The sequence below is a fragment of the Hemitrygon akajei genome, chromosome 9 (assembly GCF_048418815.1).
Source record: "Hemitrygon akajei chromosome 9, sHemAka1.3, whole genome shotgun sequence".
Taxonomy (NCBI): Eukaryota; Metazoa; Chordata; class Chondrichthyes; order Myliobatiformes; family Dasyatidae; genus Hemitrygon; species Hemitrygon akajei.
The window spans coordinates 118236147-118249852 of record NC_133132.1 but is presented as its reverse complement, the minus strand read 5'-3'; positions in this window follow the sequence as shown (position 1 = coordinate 118249852).

Below are 13706 nucleotides of genomic sequence, written 5' to 3'. Positions count from 1 at the left end.
CTGTGCCTCTGTTTCAAGCCAACTGCTCCATCCTAAGGCTCTGCTTTTCATCCCCCTGCCAAACTAGTTTTATACCCTCCCAAATTGCTCTAGCAAACCTACCCTCAGATTTAGGTGTAAACCATTCCTTTCGTACAGGTCATACATTCCCCAGAAGAGATTCCAATCATCCAGAAATCTGAAATGCTGCTCCTGCACCAGTTCTTCACCCACACATTTATCTGCCAAATGCTCCTATTCTTACCCTCACTGGCACATGCCACAGGCACCAATCCATAGATTATTACCCTGGCAGTCCTACTTTTCACTTCCTACCTAGCTCCTTGAAATCTCTCTTCAGGACCTCCTCACCTTTCCTACCTATGACACCCTCCCCTTTTAGAATGTCATGGACTCGATCTGAGACATCCCTGACCCCGGCACCTGGGTGGAAACATGTCATCCACATCCACAGAATCTCGTCTCTATTCTAAACTATGGAATTTCCTATCACTACTGCAGACCTATTAACTTCTCTTCTGGGTCACAGTACCAGACTCAGTACCAAAGACCCAGTCGCTGTGGCTTCCTCCTGGTAGGTCGTCCCCAACAGTATCCAAAATGGTATTCTTTTCATTGAGGGGAACAACCAGGGGGTACTCTGTAATGGGCTTCCCATTTCCCTTTCTTCTGACAGTCACCCAGTTACTTGCCTCCTGCAACCTAGGGGTGACCACGTCCCTGTAGCCCCTGTCTATCATTTCCTTATTCTCCCATATGAGCCAAAGATCAAGCTGCAGCTCCAGTTCCTTAACACCTTCTCTGATGAGCTGCAGCTCAGTGCACCTGGTGCAGACATGGCTATCCATGAAGCTGGAGATGTCTCAAAATTCCCATATCTCACACAAAGGACACATCACAGCCCCTGGAGCCATTTTCACTGCACCAACTGTGCCCTAACAGACAAGGATTGAAGAATAAAGAAAAAGAAGAAACTTGCCTTACCCAAGGCTGATGAGCCAAAGCCAACGCCTCCCCACCCACACAATGGCCGCTCTGCTTGTGCTGCCTTATTTTTATACACCTTTGCTAATGAATCCTATTCACTGATAGAGTGCAATTCAAACTCCAAAAACTGCTGTGAAGTGTTTTTTAAAAATCGTCAATTGCAGACCTGTGTGAAGTCACCTATTCTTGTCCTCTTGTTCACTAGGCACAATTTAAACTCGTTGGAAGAGCATTCTAACTGGCTGCATCATTGTCTGGTATGGTGGGGGAGGGCACTGCATGAGATCAGAAAAAGCTGCAGATAGTTGTGAACTCAGTCAGCTCCATCATCAGCACTAGCCTCACCAGTATCCATGACATCCTCAAGGCGCGATACCTCAAAATGGTGGCATCCTTCCTGAAGTAACCCCATCACCCAGGACATTCCCTCTTCTCACTGCGACCATCAGGGGGGAGGTACAGAAGTCTGAAGGCATTCATTCAATGATTCACAAATGGCTTCTTCCCTTTTCTCTGTCAGATTTCTGAATGGATATTGAACCCATAAGCACTACCTCATTACTTTTTTTCTCTTTTTGCACTACTTATTTAACTGTTTTAATGTATGTGTGTGTGTATATGTATATATATATACACACACACACACATACACATACATATATATATATATATATATATACACACACATACACACATACATTCACAAAGAGCTTTATCATTATAAAGGGCTTATATTTTGAGTTGCAGCTACACCTGCACTCTGACAGAAAGCTATGGACCAGATGCTACAAGGCTGCCCAGGCACTCAGTGTTATCTGGATGATATCATTGATACCAGTGAGAATAACAAGGAGCACCTCCAAAATCTGAAGACAATGTTAAAAAGATTAGAGGATTATAGGCTCAGAGCATGGCATGACAAGTGTGAATTCTTTAAACCAAGCATCACTTACTGTGGTTACACCATTGATGCTCAAGAATTACACAAGTGTTCTTACAAAATTCAAGCAGTGGTGGATGCCCTAAGGCCAAAGGACATGTTACTGTGAAGGTCCTTTTTAGGGCTTGTAAATTACCATAGCAGGCTCCAGCCAAAAATGGCTACTGTGCTTCATCCCTTGGACTCATTACTACTGATCAAGAAGAAATAGCAATGGACAAAACAATATGAGGTGGCTTTCCAAAAAAGCAAAGGAAATGGTAATGTCAGGCACATCATCCAGTAAAGCTTGTCTGTGATGTCTCTCCTTACAGGTGAAGTTATGTCACCTGTTATGAGTGATGGGAATGAACAGCCCATCATCTTGCATCATTTTCCCTTATCACTGCAGAGATAAAGTACGCACAGGTTGACTGAGATGCCTTGAGCCTGGTTTGGGATGTAAAATATTGCAACCAATAATTGTATGGGAGAACCCTCATGCTGATCATCAACTACTAGTATCCATTTTCAATCCACCGGAGGGTGCTCCACTAACAGCAGCAGCATGAATACAGAGATGGATTCTGTTTCTTGAAGGACATAATTACAAGATGGAATTCAAGAGGACAATTAATCATGAAAATACTGATGGAGAGTCCCATTTACCCTTGAAAAAGGAATTGCCTGAAAAATTTACAGAAGAGGATACTCATTTTGGTGTATTCTCCCAAATGCAATTTGAAAGTCTCCCTATTATGGCAGGGATGATCCAAAGGGAAACCAGAAAATACCACACACTGTCTCAGGTATGCACAGTAATCCAAAATGGCTGGAATGTGCAGCAGAAATGACAGTTCCCCCATTTTTACCAGAGCCAGGATGAACTTGCCCTTGACAGGAATTGCCATACGTGGGGATTGAGCTGAGAGCTAAAATGGAGGAGCTACTTTACATGCCAGTCATCTTGGCACAGTGAAAATGAAAGCATTGGCTCAAAATTTTGTCTGGTAACCTGGGATAGATGAGCAGATCAAGAAGTTTGCTGTGCACTCTTCAGGATGCCAACACATCTAGAAGATGCCAAGAGCAGCACTTCTCCATCTCTGGGAATGGCTTGCATTGCCCTGGTGGAGGATTCACATGACCACATATGCATCTCAAAGAAGTTTCAAAGATCACTCCATGATGTGTAAAAGTTAAATGCAGTGCAGATGCTGGATCAGACCATCATGTTCTGATTACCAAAGTACAGATGAAGCTAAAAAGAAGCTACACACCACACAATCAGTGACCAAAGTACAATGTGAGCTACCTGAAATACAAAGAATCAGCTCAGAGATATGCCCTCACACATTCAAACAGGTTCCAGGCACATGAGGACCTTGATATCAAAGATGAATGGTCTACTGTCAAAGAGGCAATAAATGAAACTTGTTAGAAAGTGCTGGGAAAAAGGACACTTGAACATGAGGAGTGAATTGCATCAGGATGAAAGTAGTCAACAAGAGGAGAATATGAAAAAATGCAGCTGAAGCAGAACTAGGAGTGAGAAAGTGAAGGCACAGAGGGAATATGACAGAGTGCACAAGGAAGTAAGGAGAAACACCAAGAGGAATAGGAAGACAGTATATCAACGCCCTTATGTCCCAAGCAGAAGAAGCTTCAGAAAACAGCAATATAAAAGAACTATATGATACTAGCAAGAAATTAACTGGCGAATTCAACCAGATGAACACCCAATTGGAGGATAAAGATGGAAATGTCCTATGTCACAACCACGGATTCGGCAGCGCAGCAGATTCAGCAATTGCGCTCGTGAATACGCACGTGTCAGCTAATTATTACTTCATTGTGATTGTATTTAACATTCATTCCATCATAGATTTTGTCGAGACTTGGACACAGAAACGCTTCACTGCCTGCATTCCGTATTGCCTGAGAAATTGGACTGTCGAGTCAACTGACTCTAAACACTAGCTGTATTCATTTTATTCTTAGTTGTTATTTTCAGCTGCAGTGTAGGCTTCATTTTCCATTTGAGAGTTTTAGTTAATGGCCCTGTGTGGCCTAGCGTTTATTGCTTTCTTTCCTGTTTAACATTGTTCACATTAAAGTCTGTGAACTATCAACCTGTTTCAGTGTCTCACTCTGCACTTGGGCCATATCTGAACCTGGTGACAAACTGAAGGAGTCAACTGCTCCAATGTTGGGTGCAGTAATTCAATGAGCTTCTGAACAGACCACCTCCTCCAGAATCTCCGTTAATTCCAGAAGCACTATCAGACTTGGATGTCAGCTGTGCCAAGCCATCAAAGAAGAAAATCATACAGGCAATCAAGAGAAGTCAGGAAAAGCAGCTGAATGAGACAGTGTACCACCAGAGGTGTTGATGGCAGACCCTAAACTTTCGGTAGAGAGCCTATACACTTTGAGATGCACACGAATGGAAGGAAATTCACATAATCAAGCTTCCAAACAAAGGTGACCTACGAGACTGTAAAAACTACAGAGGTATATCCTTAAAAACACAAAAAGCTGGCAGAACTCAGCAGGCCAGACAGCATCTATGGGAGGAGGTAGTGACGACTTTTCAGGCCAAAACCCTTCATCAGCATGCACTCCTGATGAAGGGTTTCGGCCCGAAACGTCGTCACTACCTCCTCCCATAGATGCTGTCTGGCCTGCTGAGTTCTGCCAGCATTTTTGTGTTTTTATTTATTTCCAGCATCTGCAGAATCACTCGTGTTGCCAGAGGTATATACTTAATATCTGTGATCAGAAAGGTGCTAAACAGAATTATTTAGCAACATCTTCAACAAGCTATTGACACAACATTGAGGGACCAGCAAGCAGGCTTTAGGAAAAATCGCCTACTCAGACCAGATAGCTACCTTAAACCAGTCAATTAAATGTAATACTTCTGTCTATGTCAACTTCATCAACTATGAAAAAGTCTTCGATAGCTTAAACAGAAACACCCTATGGAAACTTATGAAACATTATGGAATACCACAGAAATTCAACAATATCATCAGGAATGCCTACAACTACATGTCGTCATACATGTGGGAAAACTGTCAGAAAAAAGCAGAATGTTTGATGGCTCCTTTCCTCTTTTTCTTGGTAATAGATTGGATTATGAAACAGACAACAAGTGAAAAACGAAATGGAACCCAATGGACTATGTGGTGACAACTTGATGACCTAGAGTTTGCAGATGATATCGCCCTACTGTCTAGCTCTAACCAACAGATGCAAAAAAAAAAAATCAATATTCTTGTCCGCTAAATCCACCATGCTGGGTCTAGCAGTTAAACTTCTAAAGAAACTGTATGCCTTTAAATTCAATGCACTCAGCCAAACTGGCACCCACTTCTCATTGGCTCTTCCATTTACTTTAAAAAACTGCTCAATCCATTCAGTATACAAAAATCCAGTTATTGAACACATCTGTCTTTCCAATGTAGTCAGCCATTTCTGCATTTTTTATTTATGATTGTTATCACTCACTATTCACTGTTTATAAACCCAAGAATTTCTACGTTAGGTAGTTTTAAGGTAAGGACATGTTCAGCACAGCTTTGTGGGCTGAAGGGCCTATATTGTGCTGTAGGTTTTCTATGTTTCTAATTTGTCCATGTTCTGCCTTTTTTTATAACTCAACAGTCTGCCCTCTTGCAAAGAACCATGTGCTGTGGTACTTTTTTTTTTGAAACACAACTTTTTTTCACTGCACTTTCCTTTTTACTCAAACATCTTGTTGTGCATCAACAGGAAGGTAGTCTTCTTGGTTTTGTTTAAAAGTTACTCATTGCCACTGTTATGTTTTGCAACTCCAAAACATAAAACTAACTCCACCATGCTGGGTCTAGGGAATAACATGTGTACTCTAGTTTCAATTTTACTTTAACTAATGCAGGATGTGGCAGCGTGATAATGTATGCCATTCACGTACTATTAGGTAAACTATAACCCGAAATGAATTATTTAAACAAAGAATGCTTAAGCAAACAATATATTTACAGTATACTCAGATATCACTGAAATATGAAATACTGTACACAACAATTCCGAGGAACTTGTACCTCTCAACTTCATCGTTGATGAAGACAGGAGCATGCGCAAATCACCTCACCCAAAGTCAATGCCCATTTCTTTTGTTTTGCTCAGTTGACGGTTATTGTCATGACACCATGCCATTAAGCTCCGTTTCCCGAGGATGCAAACTTGTGGAGCACCAGTGTTGCGAATAATCATTGTGGAGGTGTTGCTGCCTATCCTTATTGGCTGCAGACTATTAGTCAGGAAGTCAATGAATCAGTTGCAGAGGGACATATTGACTCCCAAGTTTTAGAGCTTGGTGATGAGTCTGTTTGGATTTATAATATAGATGGTGGAGTTATAGTCATTGATGTCTTTTCTGTCTAGTTACTCCAAAGTTGAGTTCAGAGCCAGGGTGACCATGTCTGCCATTGACATGTTTCCATAATAAGCAAATTGAAGTGGGTTGATGGAGAGGCTGGAGTTAATATGTGCCATGACCAACCTCTCGAAGCACTTCACCAAGGCAGATGTTATAGCCAGCGTAGCAGTTGTTAAAACACATTACCTTGTTTTCCTTATGTACTGGAATGATAATGGTTGTCTTAAAGTTGTTGAAAACCTCATAATGAAGCAAGGAGAAGTTAAAAATGTCTACAAGTACCCTAACCAGCTAATCTGCAGAGGATCTAAGAACTCAGCCAGGGACACCATCTAGGCCAAATGCATTGTGGCAGGTTCACTCTCTGAAATAATGTAATGTCAGTAATGGTGACTGTCTTCAGGTGCATTTGAAGATATCAGAGTGGGTAGTGACATACCAGTCATGCACAGAATGTGTTACGCTCATGGGAAAAGGATGTGTTGTTGTTGGTGATGCTGGCCAACTATATTTTAGCTGCTATAGCATGTAAAAACTACCACAGCCTATGACCGATCTGTCACTTAATTTTGGACTGGTATTGTGTTTTGGCATCTCTGTTAGCTTCACAGAGGTCATGTCTTGATTATTTGTAAAGGTCAGGGTGATCTAATTGAATGCTGCAGATCTAGACTTCAGAAGGGAGTGGATCTCCCAGTTTATCCAGAGATTCAGAGCTTACCTTCATGGAAGCAGATTTGACTTCTGTCACTGAGATGTGATGGACAGAGCCAGCAAGGAATTGAGATGGGGTGGGTGGGTAGGGAGTGGAGCAGCCACAAAATGAGCCTTAATGGGACTTCATTTGCCTGATCAAAACAGATATGATGGCTTTGAGCTCATCTGGCAGAGATGCATCCTTACAAAAAGTAATCCCCAATTTTGGCTTGTAGCTCATAATGATCTTCAAACTCTGCCACAGTCACCTAGCATCCACTTGATCTGGTATTCTCTCTTGGTAACCTTCATAGACTCCGTGGCCACTTTATTAGGTATCTCCGCAGAATGCACGTTCATGGTCTTCTGCTGCTGTAGCTCATCTACCTCAAGGATCAACATCTAAATTCAGAGATGCTCTTCAGCACATCACTGTTGTAATTAACACGTGATTATTTGAGTTAACATCCCCTTCCTGTCAGCTTGAACCAGAATTGCCAATCTCCTCTGCCCTCTCTCATTAACAAGGCATTTTCCCCCACAGAACCACTGCTCACTAGTTTTGTTTTGTATTCACACCATCCTCTGTGAACACTTGATTCCTCTGTACATGAAAATCCCAGTAGATAAGCAGTTTCTGAGATACTCAAACCACCCCATCTGGCACCAACAACCTTTCTACCGTCAACATCACTTAGATCACATTTCTTCTCCATTCTGATATTTAGTCTGAACAACTGAACTCCTTGACCATATCTGCATGCTTTTATGCGTTGAGTTGCTGCCACACAATTGGCTGATTAGATATTTGCATTAACAAACAATGTACAGGTGTACCTAATAAAGTGGCCACTGAATGTAGCTTTGCAGAGGTCAGACTTGGCTTACTTATACAATACAGGGTCATCCATTCTGAAAGTCTCAGATTTGGACTTCAGCAGAGAGTGGGTCTCCCTTTTCATCCAAAGTTTTAAAATAGGATAGACTCTCTGAACGCAGTCATCAACACATTCTTGATGGAACTAGTGATGACAGAAGTATATTTATTTCGGTTTGATGAGGTGGTCTTGAACTTTCCAGCCCCCCCAGTTCAAGGAAATTCTGAAGCAGACCTTCAGCACTCTCAGTGCTCTTTTCATTGTTATGTCAGGCTTCAGTCTCTCTAAGTGGCAGCAGCAGCACCAGCAGATGATCTGATCAGTCAAAATGGAGGTGAGAGATGGAGTGACTAGTATGCCTGATGGAGATGTAGCAGTGGTTTAAAGTGTTAACCCACCCGTCATATAGGACAGGACACGACAAAGGTTGCATTTGAGGAGTACATTCCTGAAGCTTGTTCGATTGAGGTCCCAGTGATTCATGAATAGGGCATCAGAGTTTGCTTGTCTTTAGTTGAAGGCAGAGTATAATTTATCCAGTGTCACCTTGACATTGGCTTAAAGTGGTATGTAGATTGCTGACAAAATGGAAGGGAAGAGTTCCCTCAGTAGATAAAATCAACAGCAATTTATGAATAGTTATTCTAGATGGTAACTACTATGGATGATATGTGGCTAACTAGATCAGCAAATTTTGTGGATAACATCAAGATTCGGGATGGAGTGGACAGCGGGAAAGACTATCAAAGATTGCAGCGGGATCTGCACACCAGCTGGAAAACTGGGCTGAAAAATGGCAGATGGAATTTAGTGCAGACAATTGTGAGGTGTTGCACTTTGGGAGAACCAGCCAGAGTGGGTCTTATACAGTGAACAGTCAAGCTCTGAGGAGTGAGGTGGAACAAAGGGATCTGGAGAATTCAAGCCCATGATTCATAGGGTCATAAAGAATCTTTTGGCACATCGACCTTCATAGATCAAAGTATTGAGTACAGGAGATGGGATGTTATGTTGAAGTTGTATAAGTTATTTGTGAGGCCTAATTTGGCATATTGTGTGCAGTTTTGGTCACCTTCCTATAGGAAAAATGTAAATAAGATTGAAAGAGTACAGAGAAAATTTACAAGGATGTTTCCAGGACTGGAGAATTATAAGAAATGATTGAATAGGTTAGAAACTTATTCCCTAGAATGTTGAAGATTAAGGGGAGCTAGAGGTATATAAAATTATGTGGGGTACAGAAATGGTAAATGGAGGCATGCTCTTTTCACTGAGGTTGGGTGTGACTACCACTAGAGGTCATGTGTTAAGGGTGAAAGGTGAACTGTTTAAGGACAAAATGAGGGGAAACTTCTTCACTTGGAGGTGGTGAAAGTGGGGAACGAGCTGCCAGTGCAAGTGGTGAATGTGATTTCAATTCTAATGTTTAAGAGAAGTTAGGATAAGTACATGGTTGGGAGGCAAATGGAGGGCTATGGTCTCAGTGCAGGTCGACAGGACTAGGCAGTTTAAATATTTGGCTGGGACTAGATGTGCTGAAGGACCTGTTTCTGTGCTGTAATTTTCTATGACTATGACTCCATCAGGGGAGTAGAATTGAGTGAAGTCTGTTTTATCAGTGCACCACGAAGGATTGATCATAAAGCAGACACTGCTGGTCTTCCCCCGGCTAAGGGTATCACATGGCTCATGCTAAATATGATGAAACACTCAGGATGTACTGCAGGTACTATAAAGGGCAGGTAACAACAACCTCTCCATGGCTTAGGTTCAGGTCAAAGGTCCCATTTTAGAAGGGATTCCCCTGGCAACCTGTTGGCCACATACTCGGTAAGTACTGTTAATGTGATTTGGAGGGTCACCATTAGCATAGACATTGCATGTGTTGTTACCTAGGCCTAGACCCATCCCATTGATGGTTACAGTAACATACTTTACCCCTATCCCCATGAAGCAATTTTGGAGCAGGGAGGTTATGCAATCGCTTTAAGTAGCTTGACACCATCCCTCAAATGGACTGCATTGGCAAGAGTCATTTCTATGGGTAATGCAGTCCTGTGCTCCCTTACAGTTCTACTTTTGTAATAAAACACAGAATTAAACTCACTACAATTCAGGGGTATAACCCTCACTGGCAACCCACTTTCCATGTGTATAGGTCCTCTCTAGAGCACGCCCAACAATCTGACCAGTTATTTCACAACAGTTATTCCTAAATAAGGTGAAGAAGCATTTTAGGAGTATTAGTGTTCTTAGATACTTCTGCATTTAGGTGGAAAATAGATGTCCAGATTACTCAGAACTTATAATGTATTGTGATTACTTAAGGTGGCAAATAGCAAAGATCAAAAGTTCAGTCCATCAGTCTTTTTCATCAAGGTTCTTCAGGCAACCTGTTCCCTGGTCCAGTGCAAGGCATGTATCCACATTGGCTTTCCTTGAACCTTTCAAGCAACTTATGTGGTCAGCAACACTTGAAATAGACCTTCCCAGCGGCACTCCACACAATTCGTTTATTGGTTGGCTCTCACCAGTCCCCAGTCTCCCGGCTGGTACTTGTGCCACTCTAGAGCCAGAACAATCTACTGGGCTCGAAGTACCTGTTGATTGAAACCTTTAAGAGCTTATTTTAGTGCTACACAATAATGGGACATGCTTCCACTCATAATATGGACATCCATCTGTTTAAATAAAAATGGGCAGGGCAATTGGCAAGTGCATGGATCAACCTAAAACTATCACATGTGGAGAAGGCTTGTTACTTAGTTTAGAGTACAGTGCATGGTGATGAGGGCCTGTGGAAGAACCTCTGGCCACTTTAACTCAGTCTCATCATGCAGTTGAACTAACCTGCACTTCAGGGCCCCATTCTGCTTTTTAGCTACCCTGTAAGATTAAGGATAGTAAGGACTGGTGAAATGATGCTTACACAAGGCTTCCATCAGCTCATAACTTTACCTGTAAAGTGAGGACCAATATCACTTGAGATTTTCTTGGGGATGCCAAACCTAGAAATAAACTCTCATAATAAAAAATTATCAACTGTTACAGAATAATTTCTCTGAGTTGGATAAAGTTTTACAAATGGAGATAACAAACACGATAACAAGTGCATAATCATAACCCATACATTTAGGTAACTGCATAAAGTCCATTTGGAGATGTATCAATAACCTACTAGGGAAGGGCCCAGCAGTGGCAGATAGCAGCAGTGCCTAATAGCAAACAAGGGAAAATCTGCAGTTGCTGGAAATCCAAGCAATACACAGAAAATGCGAGAGGAACATAGCAGGCCAGGAGTGTAGTTGATGTTTCGGGCCGAGACCTTCATCAGGACTGGAGAAAAAAGATGAGAATTTGGAATAAGAAGGTGGGGGGAGGTGAGAAAGAAATACAAGGTAGTAGGTGATAGGTGAAACTGGGAGAGGTGGAGGGGTGAAGTTAAGAGCTGGGAAATTGATTGGTAAAAGAGATAAAGTACTGGAGAAAGGGAATAGGAGGACAGAAGAAGGGGGAGGAGCACCAGAGGGAGGTGACGGGCAGGTAAAGAAAAAAAAAGGTTTCTTCCATGGCCTTCTGTGCTTTCCTATCAGAATCCCTTTCTCTATCCCTTTATGTCCTTCACCAATCGACTTCCCAGCTCTTTACTTCACCCCTCCTCCTCTCCCGGTTTCACCTATCATCTACTACCTTGTATTTCTTCCTTCCCTCCCCGAACTTCTTACTCTGACCTCAACTTTTTCTCCAGTCCTGATGAAGGGTCTCTACCTGAAACGTTGACCGTTTACTCTTTTCCATAGATGCTACCTGGCCTGCTGAGCTCCTCCAGCATGTGTGTGTCCTACCAGCAGTGCCTTTTGAGATTATGTCTCTGGCAAATCATACAGTTGCTGCTACTTTTCTTTGTACGATTGAGAATCTCTTATTTTCAATTATACCCATTATCCTTTATAGTTTTTCACTTAAGTTTTACTCCATGAAGTCCTTTCAGCCTCTGATGCATCATGATGTAATTGTTCTAGCTCATCAAAAGAATTTGGAAAGTGTTGGCAAGCTGATCACACTGGGCTACCTCATGGCCATAAAGATCTGCTGTTGCTGCCTTAGCAAAGAAATCAGCTTGTATGTTCCCTCTAGTTATTCCATCCTTCCTGTCAGTTTGATTCGCATGGTTTATTAGAGCAATTGCAATAAATAATTGAAAAGCAGGAAAAGGTTTATAGTTCATATGTTTTAGTGGAGTTCCAGAGAGGTGAGAAACTCATATGGTTTTCATTATTGCCCATTGTCATGTGCTACTCCTGAGGCATAACGAGATTCAATGTAAATGTTTACAGCAGTTCCAGCTGCAAAGTTGTAGGCTTTTGTTAGGTAAAAAGGTTCAGCTGTTTGAGTGGAACAGGGGGAAGGTAGGTAGCTGTGCCACATCAGCTGGACACACTGCATATCCACTAGGATTTCCCACTAAATTAAAAAGTACAGTGAGGAATGGCGAGTAAAACAACGCAGTGCCGCATGTGCAGAGGCTGCCAAGTTTTTTCAAAAAAAAGCCAATAAGTGGAGGAATTCAAGGGTTCATAAAGAGTCAGTACTGGGTGATAATGATCATAAAAAATGCAGAAATGGTTGGCTACATCAGAAAGATTGTTGCATTCAATCGCTCCACGGGTAACTGGCTCATATACTGAATTAACTCAACAGTACTTTGGAGCAAAAGAAATAGCCAATGAGAAACAGGTACCAATTTCAGAAACAGATTTAATATCACCAGCATATGTCGTACAATCTGTTAACTTTATGGCAACAGTACAATGAAATACATGATTAATAGATAAAGAGAAAAAACTGAGTTACAGTAAGTATATACCTATTAAATAGTTAAGATAAACTAAGTAGTGCAAAAACAGAATAAAAAAATATTGAGGTAGTGTTCATGGGTTCAATGTCCATTTAGAAATTGGATGGCAGAGGGGAGGAGGCTGTTTCTGAATTGCAGAGTGAGTGGTTTCAGGCTTCTATACCTCCTTCCTGATGGTAACAGTGAAAAAAGGGCATGACCTGGGTGTGGAGGTCCTTAATGAGGCACCACTCCTTGAAGACATCTTGGATACTACACAGGTTGGTACCCATGGTAGAGCTGACTAATTTTACAGCTTTCTACAACTTACTTCGATCCTGTGCAGTAGCACCCACATCCCCAGACAGTGATGCACCTCGTCATAATGCTCTCCATGCTACATTTGTAGAATTTTTCCAGTAATTTAGGTGACAAACCAAATCTCCTCAACTCCTAATGAAGTATTGCCGATGTCTTGCCTTCTTTACAGCTGCATCAATACGTTGCAACCAGGTTAGGTCCTCAGAGATATTGACACCAAGGAACTTGAAATTGCTCACTCTCTCCACTTCTGATCCAATGAGGATTGATTTGTGCCCCTTGTTCTATCCTTTCTAAAGTTAACAATCAACTCTTTGGTCTTACTGATGTTGAGTGCTAGATCAATGTGACGACACTACTCAACTAGCTGGCATATCTTACTCCTGTACACCCTCTCGTTACCATCTGAGATTCTGCCAACAATGGTTGTACCATCAGCAAATTTATAGATGGCATTTGAGTTATGTCTAGCCACACAGTCATGGGTATAGAGAGAGTAGAGCAGTGGGCTAAGGACACATCACTGAGGTGTGCCAGTGTTGATTGTCAACAAGGTGGAGATGTTATTACCAATCCACAGTTTGTGGTCTTCTGGTTAGAAAGTCGAAGATCCAGTTGCAGAGAGAGCTACAGAGGCTTTTC